The 15,624-nt window shown below is 43.0% G+C and overlaps 1 protein-coding gene across 1 annotated transcript in view; it reads right to left on the bottom strand.

The window, feature by feature from the left end:
* The window catches only part of GUCY1A2 (guanylate cyclase 1 soluble subunit alpha 2), a 251,205-nt gene that overhangs the window by 235,145 nt on the left and 436 nt on the right, over positions 1–15,624 (bottom strand). The gene's annotated exons all lie outside the window — the stretch shown is intronic.

Raw genomic sequence — 15,624 nt, 5'->3', positions numbered from 1 at the left:
TAGCATGTGCTCAATGTTCTGACCCGTCATGAATTTGAACAAGTAGGCCGTTACGGTCATCGTAACCGTAGATAATGGTCATCACAGGATTTTCCACGACCTTCTAAATAGTTCACTTTAAACTCCTATTCACTCAACTTAAACTCTCAACAGCTACTTAGTGTGATGTCCCCCTTCGGGTGAGCGCTCTGGTTCACCGTCCACACCGCTAGAGAGAGAGGCTGAAAGCACTGCTGCTAAATACGGAAACACTCGTAGAGCCCACGGCAACGGTATCTAATGACTGAAGATGGACTGTGAAAAATAATGTACCCTGGGTATTTAAAACGTCAAGGAAGGAATCCAAAAAATCACAGTCTACAGAAGAGATTATGTCAATGACTGATGAGGCCTTTGAAATCGGCAAAAGTATTTGGGAAGCCCAGACATGTCATAAGAGTAAAAGGATGACAAGAAGGAGGGGTTCCTGGTGCAAATGTCATTTCCTAGAGCACCCGGCAAGTGCACTCACAGGCATACGAGCAGTCAGCAGTTTTAGCCTTTTCACTGTTTGGAAATGGAAGCTCCCGTTCTTGAGTATTTGTCTATGTGGGAAAACAGTAAAATGATCTGGGAGACAGAGGAATGAATCACCCATTGTGCTATCAATTCTTTGCAATACTAGATAAACAGAGTGGGATTATGTTCCGAAAACTATTCTAATTTCATCTTCCAGGTCCTTATCACTGCATCAGGTTAATAAGTAAGACCACAAAACTTGAGGAAATGCACTCCATAAATGGGCTCCAATCTGGACACTGATTATACATGCAAAATTTGGTGCTTCCATGGCTGGTATTAGAAAAAATAAAACAGTGAAACTCATTCATGGGTTTTAGTTTAAGTTTGAATTTTTTTTTAATTGGAACTATAACCAAATAGAAATAGAAAGTCCCTCTGAACTTACTTAATTATAATTTTATTCAACAGATTTTGGAAATATTTCATTTTGATATGATTTCAAACTTACAGAAAAACTGCAAGAATGGTCCCCAAAACTCCTGTGGACTTTTACCAAGATTCACCAACTTGTTAACAATTTATCCCATCTGTTTATATTCTCATTCTCTCCCTAGCCCCACCCTCCCCCCAATTTGAGAGTAAATGGCACACATCCTACTCCTTTTCCCCTAAATACTTCAGTGTGTATTTCCTAATGGGGAAGCCCCTGTACATAACCACAAAAAAAAATTAATTTTTTAAGATGAGAGAGAGAGAGCACATGTACTTGGGGGAAGGGGCAGAGGGAGAGGAAGAAGCAGGCTCCCCACTGACCAGCAGCCCTACCCAGGGCTCGATCCCAGAATCCCAGGATTATGACCTGAGCCGAAGGGAGACACTGAACCAAATGAGCCACCAGGCGCCCCACCATAGTACAATTCTAAAATGAGGAAATTTAACTCTGGTACAGTATTATTTAACCCACAGTACATGTTCCAGTTTTGGTCATTGTCCCAATAATGTTCTCCACAGCTACTTCCTAGTATAGGATCCAACCCAGGACTAGTCATGGAATTTGTCTTGTGTCCTTAGTTGTCCTTCCTCTGGAAGAGCTCCTCAGTCTTTGTCCTTCAAGCAGCATTTCTCAGACACCTACCCTTCCAGGCCCTCCGGCTTGTTGGGGTGCTTACAAAGAATTAAACACAGCATCTAAGCACCACGTACCCATAGGCCAGGTGAAGAGAAAGATGAGTAGATGATAAGGAAACACACCAAGAAACATGCTAAGGTAGAAGGAGAAGCTGGATTCCTCCCATTTTTAGCAATTCAAAATCCTTGCTCTCTGGATGCTTTTTTACCCCCCCCTACCTCAATAGGAAAATAGTTCCATGGCCAGAATCATCATTAGCAAAGGTTATTTGTAAGATGTCTTTTAGTTCAAGGTGTTGGCTGAAGTACTGTAGAGTACTAGACAGCAGTTTACAGTAATACAGGCGTGTGCACACGCACGGTGATTTGGGATTTGTTTTTGTTTTGTTTTAAGAAACAGGGAGGGTTCTTTTAAATAGGAGATGTGTTAAAGTTACTATTTTTAGAAACAAAAAATGTGACATGGTAAGAAGAACGAGGTTTCTTCTTCTATAGCTATCAAAGCTCTATTCAAATCCAACCTCCATCATTTACTAGCTAAGCGATCGTGGGTAAGTCACTTCCAATGTGGGCTTTAAGGATTTCATCTGTAAAACAGAATGATATTGGTCAACTGCAGGAATGTGTAGGATAAAGCCTAAGGATGCGTTTGACTCAGGATTTTTTTTTCTAATGGGGTTCTCCCGATGATCACACAGAAGAGTGCTGAATCCCAAATTTCTCAGCCTTTCTGGGGGGTGATGTTCCCACTTGCCCTGGAATGGCTGTCTCCCAACGGCCACACGGCAGCAGCCTTCCACTCTGCGCACTGAGCAGTGAGGTTCTATTCCTCACATCATCAGTCTTGCCACGAGCTTCCTAAGATGGACGGTGCCGAGGAGCAGAGATTAGGTCTGCCTTGATCACTGTCCGATCTCTAGAAGCCGCACAGGCCCGGTACAGAGAGAGCACCCACCAAGTACGTGTGCGATGGTAAGAGCTGCTGGAACCGTTTCCTGCCCGAAATACTAGGACACAGCATGGCCGCCACCTTCTCGAGGTGATGGCTACCGAGCCGTGAGTGGAGAAGCCTGAACTTTCATCAACCTCCGCACCTCAGGGCACAGGGTTAAAAAAAAAAATTCATTCCTGAAACTCTGAATCCAGAAATACTACTGAAACACTCTGGTCAAATAGAAATTCCATTATAATTATTTAAATGAATTAAAAATTATTATGGACACATTCATTATTTAAGCCTTTCCCACCCTCTTGTACATTCCATGGTCTTGTTTCTCTCCACAGCACATATCTCTCTGAAGCTGCTGTTTTTGTTATTTGTGTGTTTCTGTGGTCAGTCTCCCCACTTAGTTTTCCTCCCTGATCACCAGCGCCTAGAATGGTACCTAAATGTTCACGCTGATGCAACAAGATACTTGCAAACTCTTACAGAAGACAAATATTCTCTACAACAGCACGTACCCATCTCGGGATTAGTAAACCTTTTCCTGCAGTTCAACACAGATCCAGTGTAGCCCAGCTCCAATCCCAAAGATCACGGAGAACCTTCAACAAGTTTTATTAGATTTGCAACAAGTTAGAGTCTCCTGATTAATTTGCCATCTAAAACAATAAGCTTAAGTAGGACACAAAAACAGAAAAAAATGACAAATTAAGAGAACCCAATTTTTAAATGCTTGGCAGGTTTGCACTGTTCGTTTCATTAATAGGTAGGACCGAGACTCGGGATAATGAAGAAGGGGTGTGAACACAAACACACAAACAGAGAAATGAACAGTGAGAGGTACAGATGTGCACAGAGAAGTCGGGGTGTGAGACATTCCAGAAAGTACACAGACTCGGGAAAAACAGAAGGAAAAGTCGAAAATTGAGGGCAATCAGGGGTATCTTCAGTCAAAAAGTTTCTGGGCACCAGTCCCTCAGCACAGTAACTCCGAAGAATCAGGATTATTTGTCACTGCTCTGTTCGTTCTGAGGCTGAAATCCCTCCTGCCCTCGCCTTTGTAAGGATTATACAATGACTCTGCTCCACGAAAGCTCACACACAAGAACAAATTTCTGCTTCCCACGGCAGCTGCGAACTCACTCTCCAGCCCACTTTATCTCCCCCTAGGCCAACTCTGTCCTCAGATGATTATTAGGATTTCTGGTGCTAGTATGATGGGAGAGAAAAAGGTTACTAAAGCCGGCATTTTATTAAACCTACAATTTCTAACATTGGAGGAACCACCTACCACATCTCTTTGCAAAGCTAATGATGTAGGATGAAGAAAGGGAGAACTGACCCTTAACTCATATGCCCATTGGTGCAGACACCGGAGAACAATCGGGAAAAAACATGGTATCATGAATGTAGGATACAAATGGGGCAGTGAAAGCCAGCAGTCCTCAGCATCAAAGACATGTGGCAAAGAGATAAAGGGAAAAAGAAAGAAAGCTTGACTAGAGAAGAGAGCATCTAGCCAGAGGCACTAAACCTTTATCCGGAAGACAAAGGACAGAGGATGGAATCAGGGCCCCCATTCCCGTTTTGGGTTCAGAAGCAGAACTGCAAGTCCTGAAGAGAAACACAGTAAGGAAAAGAAGCGAGTGGTGTACAAGGCAGCAACCACCGTCGGAGGTTCTAGAACCTCAACTAACAGAAATTTAACTGGGTATCAAATTCCCTATGAATTCAGCGGAGTGTCCTAATAAGCACACTTGTCCAAGAGCAGGGTTAGCCTTGGAATTAAGGGATCAAGACATGCCCACACCCCAGAACTCTCTGGGGAGCTTATTTTTAAATTTACAAATTCCTGGTTCCAATCCTAGATGAATCAGAGTATCTGGTATTTACCGAGTGTAGAGTTTACAGGGTATATAGTGTCTTCAGGCTGGTCCCTTTGTTGTGTTTTTTTGTTTTTGTTGTTTTTTAGTTAATGTCTCCAGATGCTCCTACCGTACCCTCACTAGAGGAATCCACTGTTTTAGACTCTGGACTAGAAATAATTACTCTGGGATTAGGATTCAAATCAATAATGCAAAACACATCTCCCTAGCAAAAACCAAAGCATACATTCATAAATGTTAAAATAAAAATAGGTACTTTCGGAGCTGGCTTTTCCTCTTTCTTTTTTTTTTGTCCTCATTAGCTCTGGACAATGTTCAATCTTGGCCAGTGTGTAGGAGGCAGGAATTACCTCAGCACCCTTGCTTATGAACATCGCATCTGCTTTTTCTTCAACTGACTGCTAGTACTGCTCTGTCAGTCTCTTTTTGCATCTGTCACGAACACTCCCCTTCCTTCAGGCAACACTCTATCCACACCCCATCCATGATTCATCCCTTCCATGGGGGACTCACCACTGTGATTCTTCTCACTCCCATTTTCTATGTGCTAAGTGAAGCCCAACCCCCCAGTCCCCAGCCATTTCTCCCCCAAGGACCTACCCCAACCAGATCTAGATGGTAACTTTGGTAGCCAACAGTGTACACACAGCCCACAAGGGCTACAATAAAATTCATTTATAGCACAGGGAACTACAGCTTCTCTCTCCACACAGGGAAATTACCATTTCTTAGTTCAAAGTTAAGAGCAGAGGGGCGCCTGGGTGGCTCAGTGGGTTAAAGCCTCTGCTTTCGGCTCAGGTCATGATCCCAGGGTCCTGGGATCGAGCCCCGCATCGGGCTCTCTGCTCTACAGGGAGCCTGCTTCCTCCTCTCTCTCTGCCTGCCTCTCTGCCTGCTTGTGATCTTTGTCTGTCGAATAAATAAATAAAATCTTAAAAAAAAAAAAAAAGTTAAGAGCAGAGTTGATCGATGGGCGCCTGGGTGGCGCAGTTGGTTGAGTGACTGCCTTCGGCTCAGGTCATGATCCTGGAGTCCCGGGATCGAGTCCCACATCGGGCTCCTTGCTCAGCGGGGAGTCTGCTTCTCCCGCTGACCTCTCTCCTCTCATGCTCTCTCTCTCTCTCTCAAATAAATAAATAAAATCTTAAAAAAAAAAAAAGAGCAGAGTTGATCGAAATAAAGGGAAAAACTAGGATAGGCCAGAAATTGGAATTCGGGGTTCAATCACGCTACATCGGAAATGGATCTCCTATCACTCAAGCTATCATTAGGGGTAACAGAAATAGGCAAAAATCTAAAGCACCTATAAAGACCATCCATGATCCAGAATCCTCCCTCGGTCCCCACGTTTTATCCTCCCTAGATCTCCCTAGATTCCCACGTGGAAAATAAAACATACAGGCATCTTTTACTGGGCAGGCTCTCAAACAGCAAATCAAAAGAGACGAAGACTTTCGCTTTTTAAAAATAGACTCACAGTGAGATAATAGAGGAATGTACCACACATAAAAAGCCTTAATTCGGGGAGCATTTTATTTAACTCCTAAAACTCTATTCACCAATGTAAATAGCTCATAGAAATACTGTCGGGTACACTCAAAACTGAGTTTTGAGTGCCTCGAGACCTGAACTCAAGGCGGTAAAAGTGACAAATTATCTAGCACACAACCCAAGATGTTTGAATTTAACTCTAATCTTACTTTTCATTAATTTTCAGGATAATTACATGGCAAGCTATTAAAATGTATAGTGGTCCCACAGTCTGGGCTCTGTAGCAAAGCGCCATGAAAACAGAACATAAGGTACTAAAAAATTTTTAAAAAGTAGACCTCCACGTAGAAATGATTTATCTGATGAATAAAAGTCGCCACATAAAAAGGAAAAAGTGAAGGCAAAAGGGGAGGTGGTGTGTTCATTTGAGGGAAAAGGCTCCAACATGGTGTTTAGATTTAAAAAGGAACAGTGCCAGATCACTATGAAATGGGTCCGAGGATGGCAACAAAAACGGGCTCGGAGTCTGACCCAGGCAATCTATGGGCTCCCGCTCCTCTCTAACACAGTAAGGGAAGAATAAGCTTCCTTCTAACTCAGAGGAAAAACGGAAACAGCCACGACTCTCTTCTCACAGAGGCAGTGGAGGGGTCCGTGGACAATGCCACAGCCTCTCACGTGGGAGCCTCACAGTCTCACACCCACCTCACGCACTAACGGGGTGACCTTCTGTGAGCAGCCTGACCTGCCCACACTCCCATCTCTTCTGCTCTGAGTCACACCTAACTTGTTCCCCTGGTAGGAACGCGGCAGATCCTAAATGCAAGCCATACGACCTCCTGAGAAGAGTAATGGGGATTGTTGAAGAGGCTTGAGAAACCTGCTTATAAGAATGGCCTGAGGCCTAGGAGGTTAGTTCAGGAATCACTCTGGAGGCCGGGGGCACAGAAGATGTCAGGACTGTTTGTGGGCATCTCCAATTATAGGATTACAAGTGATGTCACTTACATTTACACCCAAGTCCTAAGATTTCTAACTAACTCTCTTCCGGGACTTATTTTTACTAAACCAAAGATAAAGATTCTACCTAGTAGTACCATGCACAATTTCTGTCCGGATTCAGAATTTTTCAAGCGGTGTGTCCACTCAGTCCTAAGATCTTGAAAAAGGATGACAAAACAGGAAAACAAAATACTTGACTCTCCTTGGTATACACTGAAATGGTAAGAAGACAGCAGGTGCTGTTTATGAAATGTCAAGGGAAAAGGCCCGTCAATTAGAAGGACAAAAATTTTAAAAACAGACCAAACAAAACTTGACAATACCCATTTCTGGATAGAAGGAGCAAGAAATGGCACAGCCACTTGAGAAGGCATTTTAGCAGTTTCTTACAAAGCTAACAAACAAAGTGTGGCAATCCTATTCCTAGATATTGACCAAATGAAACTTCAGGCTACATTAAAACCTGCAGTTGAATGTTTACCGCAGGTTTAGTCATAGTTGCCAAAAACAGAAACAACCAGGCTGCCCTTCAAGAGACGAATGCATAAGCCAAGTGTGGGGTCCTTCATGTAGGATGAAATACTGTTCAGAGATTAAAAAGGAGTCGACCATCAAGCCACACAGAGTCATGTATTAATCCTAAATGCCTACTGCTAAGCCAAAGGAAAAAAGTATACTTTTATAATTTATTGATGTAGTATTAAAAAAATGTAAAAAGTTTAAGTATTGTGTGATTCTGTTTATAGGACATTCTAAAAAAGATAAAACTACAGAAGGACAAACAGATCTGTAGTTGCCAGGGGTCTGATGCAGACAGGAGGTCAGGTTTGAATGGGTGAAACATAGGGGATTTTTTTTAGGACAGTTCAAGGACTCCACAGGATACTTTAATGATAGATACATGAAACTATGCATTTATCAATACTCAGAATTTTCTAGTACAGAAAGTAAACCTTAATATATACAAGTTAAATAGATTTTTATCTTATATATTAATATAAATTATATATTATATATATAGAAATACATTTATATATTATATATTATTATGTAACAGATTTTTTCTATTTTGTAGGCTATCACAGAATCACAGGAAAGAATTAAGAATGCGATAAAAGGATGTTACTGTATTATAAATGTATGAAAAACACCTTGCTGGAGGTGGTGGAGGAGAAAGGTGCTGCCCTAACACTAGAAATGAGTGGAGTCCCTAAAACTCAACATGTAGCTTCATACTCCAAAAATGGACACTAACACTGTACTTGTGGCTGATACCACCTTCTCCCATGGGCGTTTATTCTCTGGAACAACTGTCTGTGCATACAGCAATCCAATGACTGAGCAGACTGAAGGGATGGCCAGTGAGAGCCAAGTTTCCCACTGGGGCAGTAGGAGGTTACAGACAAGCAAGGTGGAAGGGTCAGAATGACCCCCATGGTTGGAGCACTATGGACGCGTATTTAGGGCAATACAGATATGGAGGTACACCTACAGAAACAGTCACAGATAAGCATATATTCGTGAGTATTCGACACAGACATACTTCCCTGCTCTGTCAGTTGCGAGGGCTTGGATACAAGAATACCTCAGTAGCAACAGTACTCGTAGCACCCAGATTTTGGTTTCTAACACCTTTCTCCAATAAAAGGAACCATGACTCCTTGGATAGACAACTGAATCTAGGGCTGGGGCAGAAAATACACAAGACGAGCCTGGGCATCTTGCAGTGTTAGAAAGGAAGGAAATGTTACACACACACACACACACACACACACACACACACACGTCAGAGCACACAGCAGACAACTGCAAGACTGACCAGTACCCCTCAGAACCATCAAGTTCATTGAAAATAAGGAAAATCTGAGCAACTGTCACAGACGAGAGGAGTCTAACGAGATAGGACAACCAAATGTAATACGGTATCTTAAGTGAGATCCTGGAATGGAAAACAGGTGAAAACCAAAGATACCTGAATAAAGCATGGAATTTAGTCAGTAACAATATAGGAATACTTGCTCACTAACTGGGACCCAAGTACCACAGTAATGTCAGGTCTCAATAACAGAAGAAAGGAATGTGGGATATATGAGAAATTTATAAATTATTTTCACAACTTTTCTGTAAATCTAAAACTATACTGAAATTAATCATTTTTAAAAATTTAAGGGGAAAAGAAAAACAAAAACCTATCTCCTGAAGAATTCAGAAAAGAGAACAACAGTCTGAGGAATGTAGGATGTGAGAAGCCGCCCTCCTGTACAGAGAAGCGCCAGATGAAGTCGGTAGTGGCAGGAGACAATGCAATAGAGATAAACAGAGAAGACAAAAAAGAAAGAAAAAGAAAAAAAAGGAATAAAAAGGACAAATGGGAAAAGGCTGGTCGAAAGATTCAGAAGAAAATGCTCCTAAAATAAGAAAGTATCTATGGGAGGAGAGAAAGCATTTCACACTCTGTTCAACATACTTCCATCTTCTGAAACGGATGTGCAAAAGTGAAGGTTCCATTTTTATTTAAGTATTTACTTGACACATATTGGAGTTCATGTCCCCCAGAGTGGTCTCATTCCTTCTCAGACCTATGTGCCCTATCTAAGCACTTTGGGCAAAGTATGTGAGCAAAGAACAGAAAACAGAGGTTCTTTCCAATTTACCTAGACCTCCTCCTCGAGACCTTGGTTAGGAATTAAATTACATTATTAATCTGTGTTATTAAATGAGATACTATAACAACTTTCCTAATGAGATACTGGGACAGTGTTCCTAAACTTTAAAAGGCAACATCCATTAAAAAACAAATAAACAAAAAAAATCAATGTTATGAGAAGGACCACCTTTTGAGGCTTTGTGCCCCACCAGTGAGGTCTAACATGTTAAGCCAGGTAAATGCCAAGATCAGCTTGAAATCTTAGCCAACAGAACTGGTATATCTTTATAAGGGCTTAACTGAGAAACCCTATTTGTGTCATGAGTACAAACATATCACCCCTCATTGGCATTGTCAACACACGAAATCTAAAGGAAAATACTATTTCTAAACTGAAAAAGGTCCGAATTATGAAAAAAAAATGTGCTCTCCTCAGGACCAGGGAGAAATGTTTTGGGTACTACTTGTCACATATAAGCAAATATCCCAGGTACACTTTGGAACAGTAATGAACTAAGTAAAATAATCCCAGTTCACAGACCCAGAAAGACTTGTGCAATTCACAAAAGAGAAGTAATAGAAAGTCAGCCTCAGGCCAACAACTCTGGAAGGCAGCAGAAAGCACTGGAAAGAACAAGAGGCTGGGAATCAGACTGACCTGGGTATAAATTCTGCTTCTGTGGCTCCTCGTCCCTGACAAGCAAACCTAACAAGTTAACAAAGTACCCACTTCCTCACCCACAGAAGTGAGTGATATAGACCTCCCGGGACTGATGCAAATTTTATTCTGAGAATAGCCAATACTCAGAGCAAATGCTTGTGTGGCATTTCTTATTTCTCAGGCTGCTTTAAGTACGTTATATAAATTAAATTATTTCATCTTCCTAATGACTGTGGGAGGTAAGTAGTTATATTATAACCATCTTACAAAATGAGAAACATAAAGTATGGGGAAGATGAAGTAACTCGTTCCAATCCACACAGCGACTAAGTAGCTAAACTGCAAATTCAACCCAAATAATCTGGCTCATTTTTGTTCTGAACCACTAGTATATTATAATACCATTATTAAATCAATTAAGAAATTAAGTCTCCTCCAAACACCCTAACTCTAATTCATTTCATAAAGATACTGACATGATTTACTTTTAGTAAAAAGGAAAAATTATCAGTTACTAAGTTACTGTAACAAGAATTATATCAGTAGAATGTATCTGCTGCCATTGATGCTAATTCTTCAATGAAAATATTAAGTGGTTATCGCACCAACTCATTCTCCGGGACTCTAAAGACGTTAATCGTGTAATTCTTTAGTGAATTGGAGCATGTGTAAGATTTATTCCAAGAAAACCCCCAAAGTAATCTTAACCCTAAGTAAGGCTGACTAATCCTTCACAGTTTTATGGTCATTTAGAAGGCTGTGAAGTGCACATTCCCCATCATGATATAAACCAAAAAGCACAGACAAGTTAACCTATAAACAACAAATGATTGCTTATAAAACAAAACAAAACAAAACAAAACTGATATTGGCTAAGGATTCTGGAATGGGTGGCACTGGACAGAGAGCTCTGCCTTCAGAGGGTCTCAGAGTCCCCGCTGCCAGGAAGAAGCCGGGAGCTCTGCGCCCCAAAGGCCGGGTCCCCCATCTTCCTCACCAGCCCTTTCCCAACAAATATCCCCATGACATCACTCCTGATTCTGACTTGAGACAGGCTGGGTTTTTGCAGACCATAAAGCCCCACTCTCCCAGGAGACCTTTTTTAAAAGGGAGAAAACTCGGATGGCCGTTCTTTCACCATTCATGTCTTCGATTCTTTGGAGAGAAAATGCACACGTAGCGAAAGCAGCAGGCAGCTAACACTCACTGATACTTGATACATAACTGCTCTTACCAAACCAGCAGCCCCGAGTTCGCGCTCCGTCCCGGCGAGGGGATGACCCCGAGCGCTCACTCCTGATTTCTACCAGAAACCAGGTATCAGGTATCTGGTTGTGCAACGACCTTCCACCCCCCACCCCCACATCTCCTCCATCCTACGGCACCAGACGCTCTCCAAACGCCACACCCACAACCCCTTCTGCAGAAGTCAAACAGGCCAGGACTGAAATGGCCCCGCCAGAGTATAGGACCAAATCTAAGGCCACTTTAACATCTTTTTTTCTATCTCCAAGGCTAAAAGGGGGCTGTGGGAAGGCACAGCTCCGAGGTGATTAAGGCCTTGTTATCCTGCCTATTTAGGGAGACACACCACCGATGCTCTTCTGAACAGAGAGGGTTACTTTGTTGCAAGGAAAACAATGGAGCACACCCAAGTAGTTAGCCATCCATCCTTCTGTTGTCCCGCATATCCTGAATGTCCCAGACTCCGCCTGGGTTGATAAGAAAAAGCCAAAAGAAAACAAACGACTGAAATAGCCAAAACCCTCATTTATTCTGCGTTGCATTATGTAAGGAAGCTACGCTACTTATTATCCTCCTTCCTTAACTCTCCCTCCTCTGTCCCTGTCCCCCAACATGACCTAAGTCCAAACCACAGGACCAGGTGCTAACACTTTAGCAACAAACACATACATGATACCGATCCTTTAACGCTTTCTCATAGACACTCCTTTGTACCATTGAAACATTTCGATATCCAAGAAAATACTCAATGTTGCACCTAAGAATATAAATACATTGTACTACTTTTAATTGGAGCTAAAAATGGGCTTTGCAAATTACGACTGGAAAAGCCATAATTTTTCAGGCAACTAAAATTAGATCATTTTGGTGAGCAGAAGATCTATTCCAAATAAAGCAGTAAATTTCACACAGAAAGCCTCCAGCGGGGAGGGCAGAGTTCACAGCGATCCTTCTCTGTATAGCCTTTCCCAGAGTTTAAAAGCCTCTTTGGAGAGGTCCTGCATTACCACGGGAACGGCCAGAGCACCAAAAGGAGGCGAATAAAAGACTCTGAGCAGTGTGTCCTTAATATCCCTAATTTGTAAATGATGAGACAAAAAATAGCAACAACCAGTTTCTAAGCCAAAGAGAGACAGAGAGAGAGAGAGAGAAAAAAATAAATGGCAAAATGTTGATCTAGAAACAATTCCGTCCCATTACTAGGAAGGGGATGACCCACTCCATCACACATGTGTTTCCAGAGAGTCCTAGGAAGGAAGCAACAGAACAAATATGGGACAGAGGCCAAGCCTGCTTTCTGCAGCAAGATTTCTCCCACTCTCCAGGTCCTTTCATTGCAGGCCAACCACTCAACTCAAACTTCAACCTAAAAAGCAGCACACGATCAAACCCTCTAGAGGAATACATACTAAGCTGACAGTAAGGTCATTTTGAAAGAAGCAAAACTGGCTTCCCTAGTCTTATTTTCTGACCTAAGGACTTTTAGTCTTTCTTGATAATAAATAAAGTAACACATAACTGAACACACCCATTTCTCGTCTCTACTACAAGCTCCTGGTTGATGGAGAAGACAAGAGGAGTATGTACTCCCTGTCCAAATACACCATATTCAAACCAAGCCACCCAAAGGCGATGAATGTGTAACGTACTATTGGAAAATCTCCCACTGGTACCCACCTAGAAGGATTCTCTGAACCTGCCCCAGATGCTCTATTCCTGTGACAAACGCCCTCACTCCAAAGATGGCTCCTTTCTCAGGTCATGCTCTTCTGTTTACGGAGTTGATGGATTCTTGCCTTCTCATAAATGATTGCCCAGGAGAATTTAAACGTCACTGAACAAGAGGAAATCTCAGCAAACCGAGATCAACCACAGTTCCGTGACTTGTTGAAAACACAGCTTCCATGGACTCTGACCAGTAAAGCTGTCACCTTTGTCCTCGGGCAGTCCATATTGCAGGAGTCATGACAAGACAAGACTCAAAGAGAACAGGCAATGCTCAAGTCCGTTGTCACCTGTTGGACCCACGCCAGTCTCTGGTCAACAGACGGCAGTCATTTCGTTTTCTTCTTCAGAAATTTAAGTTATACAAGATTATGCTTTTTAGGGGTGCCTGGGTGGCTCAGTGGGTTAAAGCCTCTGCCTTCGGCTCAGGTCATGATCTCAGGGTCCTGGGATCGAGTCCCGCATTGGGCTCTCTGCTCAGCAGGGAGCCTGCTTCCCTTCCTCTCTCTGTGCCTGTGTCTCTGCCTACTTGTGATCTCTGTCTGTCAAATAAGTAAATAAAATCTTTAAAAAAAAAAAAAAGAAAGATTATGCTTTTTACATTTTACTAATTACCATTATTTTACATTTTAAAAATTACTGTTATTACTAAGGGGTAAATAAAATCTCATCTCTCAGGGCACCTGGGTGGCTCAGCTGGTTAAGTGTCGGCCTTTGGCTCAGGTCATCATCCTGAAAATCGAGCCCCACATCTTTGGGCTCCCTGCTGAGCAGGAAGTCCTGTTTCTCCCTCTGCTCCTCCCCCTGGCTTGTGTTCTCTAATTAATAAATAAAAATCTTTTTTAAAAAATCTAATTGGGGCGCCTGGGTGGCTCAGTCATTAAGCATCTGCCTTCAGCTCAGGTCATGATCCCAGGATCCTGGAATCGAGCCCTGCATCGGGCTCCTTGCTCCACGGGAAACCTGCTTCTCCCTCTCCCACTCCCTCTGCTCGTGTTCCCTCTCTCGCTGTGTCTCTCTGTGTCAAATAAATAAATAAAATCTTAAAAAAAAAAAAAAAAGAAAGAAAAGAAAAAATCTAATTGCTCTTGTCTACTAAAACCACTCTTCCCCTAATATCATCAGGCAGCACTTTCAGGAGACTTCCCACTCACGAGGGGATCTGCAGCTCCAGGCCACGCCACAGACAACGAGGCCGTGCTGGGCCAACAGCGTCCCCTGGTGGTTACTCGCCCAACTGCCGGACCCAAGAGCAAGCGGATGCAGAGGCCTTCCGCGCCCTCCCAGATTCATCCTGGACACTTCCATGCCCTCCCACTGGCCAGGTGGGGAGCAGAAGGCAAGGAGATGTGAGGGGCGGGGAAATATTTACGAACTGAGCAAGTCGAGAACCGCTTTTCCAAATAGGAAACGTCCCTCTGCCAAGATTCTCATGCATCCCTTCATGGGGCACCATCTTAGCCCACCAAGGCTCAAGAGAAATGCAGGCTGAGGAGAGAGCTCAGGCTTCCTCCTTCCCTCCTCTCCCTCCTTCCCTCCTCTCCCTCCTTCCCTCCTCTCCCTCCTTCCCTCCTCTCCCTCCTTCCCTCCTCTCCCTCCTCTCCCTCCTTCCCTCCTCTCCCTCCTCTCCCTCCTTCCCTCCTCTCCCTCCTTCCCTCCTCTCCCTCCTTCCCTCCTCTCCCTCCTTCCCTCCTCTCCCTCCTTCCCTCCTCTCCCTCCTTCCCTCCTCTCCCTCCTTCCCTCCTTTCCTTCTTCCCTCCTTTCTTTTCTTCCCTCCTTTCTTTTCTTCCTTCCTTTCTTTTCTTCCCTCCTTTCTTTCTTGGTCACTGAACTAAGTTTATTCTATTTAAATGCCCATCTTTTATTGGAGGTTAGGCCTATTTGGGGGAGAGTTTAGATGTCCCTTCTATAAAATGGTGGCATTAAAACATGATCCATTTAACAGATTACCCTTGCCTTTCCAAGTTAGCAACCTTGTTTTTTGGTTTTTTTTTTTTGTAAACTGATGGACAAAACTGTAAATAGCTCTGAGTCATGCCAAGCCCCAGCCCCCATTTGTTCTTATCCCTTCTCTTCTGCAATAACTAAGTTCCCTGGGGTACAAGGACATCCGTGCCCCTGTATAAGACTAAGGTTAAGTAAACCTGTGGGCTTCCTTTTCACTGTCCCTCACTCCCTTGCTTATGTTATAGGCAAACCACTCCTCACAAGAGGTCCAAGTTCTTCATAGAACATTTTGCATTTACCCAGCATGAAAATGTTATCAGTGGGTAGACATATCAAGGCTCCAGTGTAAAAAAAACCAGATCTACCTCTGCAGTCAGTATGTTTAGAAAAATCTGGTAGACTCGTGGTTTGAGGTCACCTGGAATCTGACGGTAGGAGGGACTCCAAG

Source organism: Martes martes (assembly GCF_963455335.1).
Source record: "Martes martes genome assembly, chromosome: 10".
In the NCBI taxonomy this organism is placed as follows: domain Eukaryota; kingdom Metazoa; phylum Chordata; class Mammalia; order Carnivora; family Mustelidae; genus Martes; species Martes martes.
The sequence above is the reverse complement of the archived record's forward strand: the minus strand, read 5'-3'. Positions and strand labels throughout refer to the sequence as shown.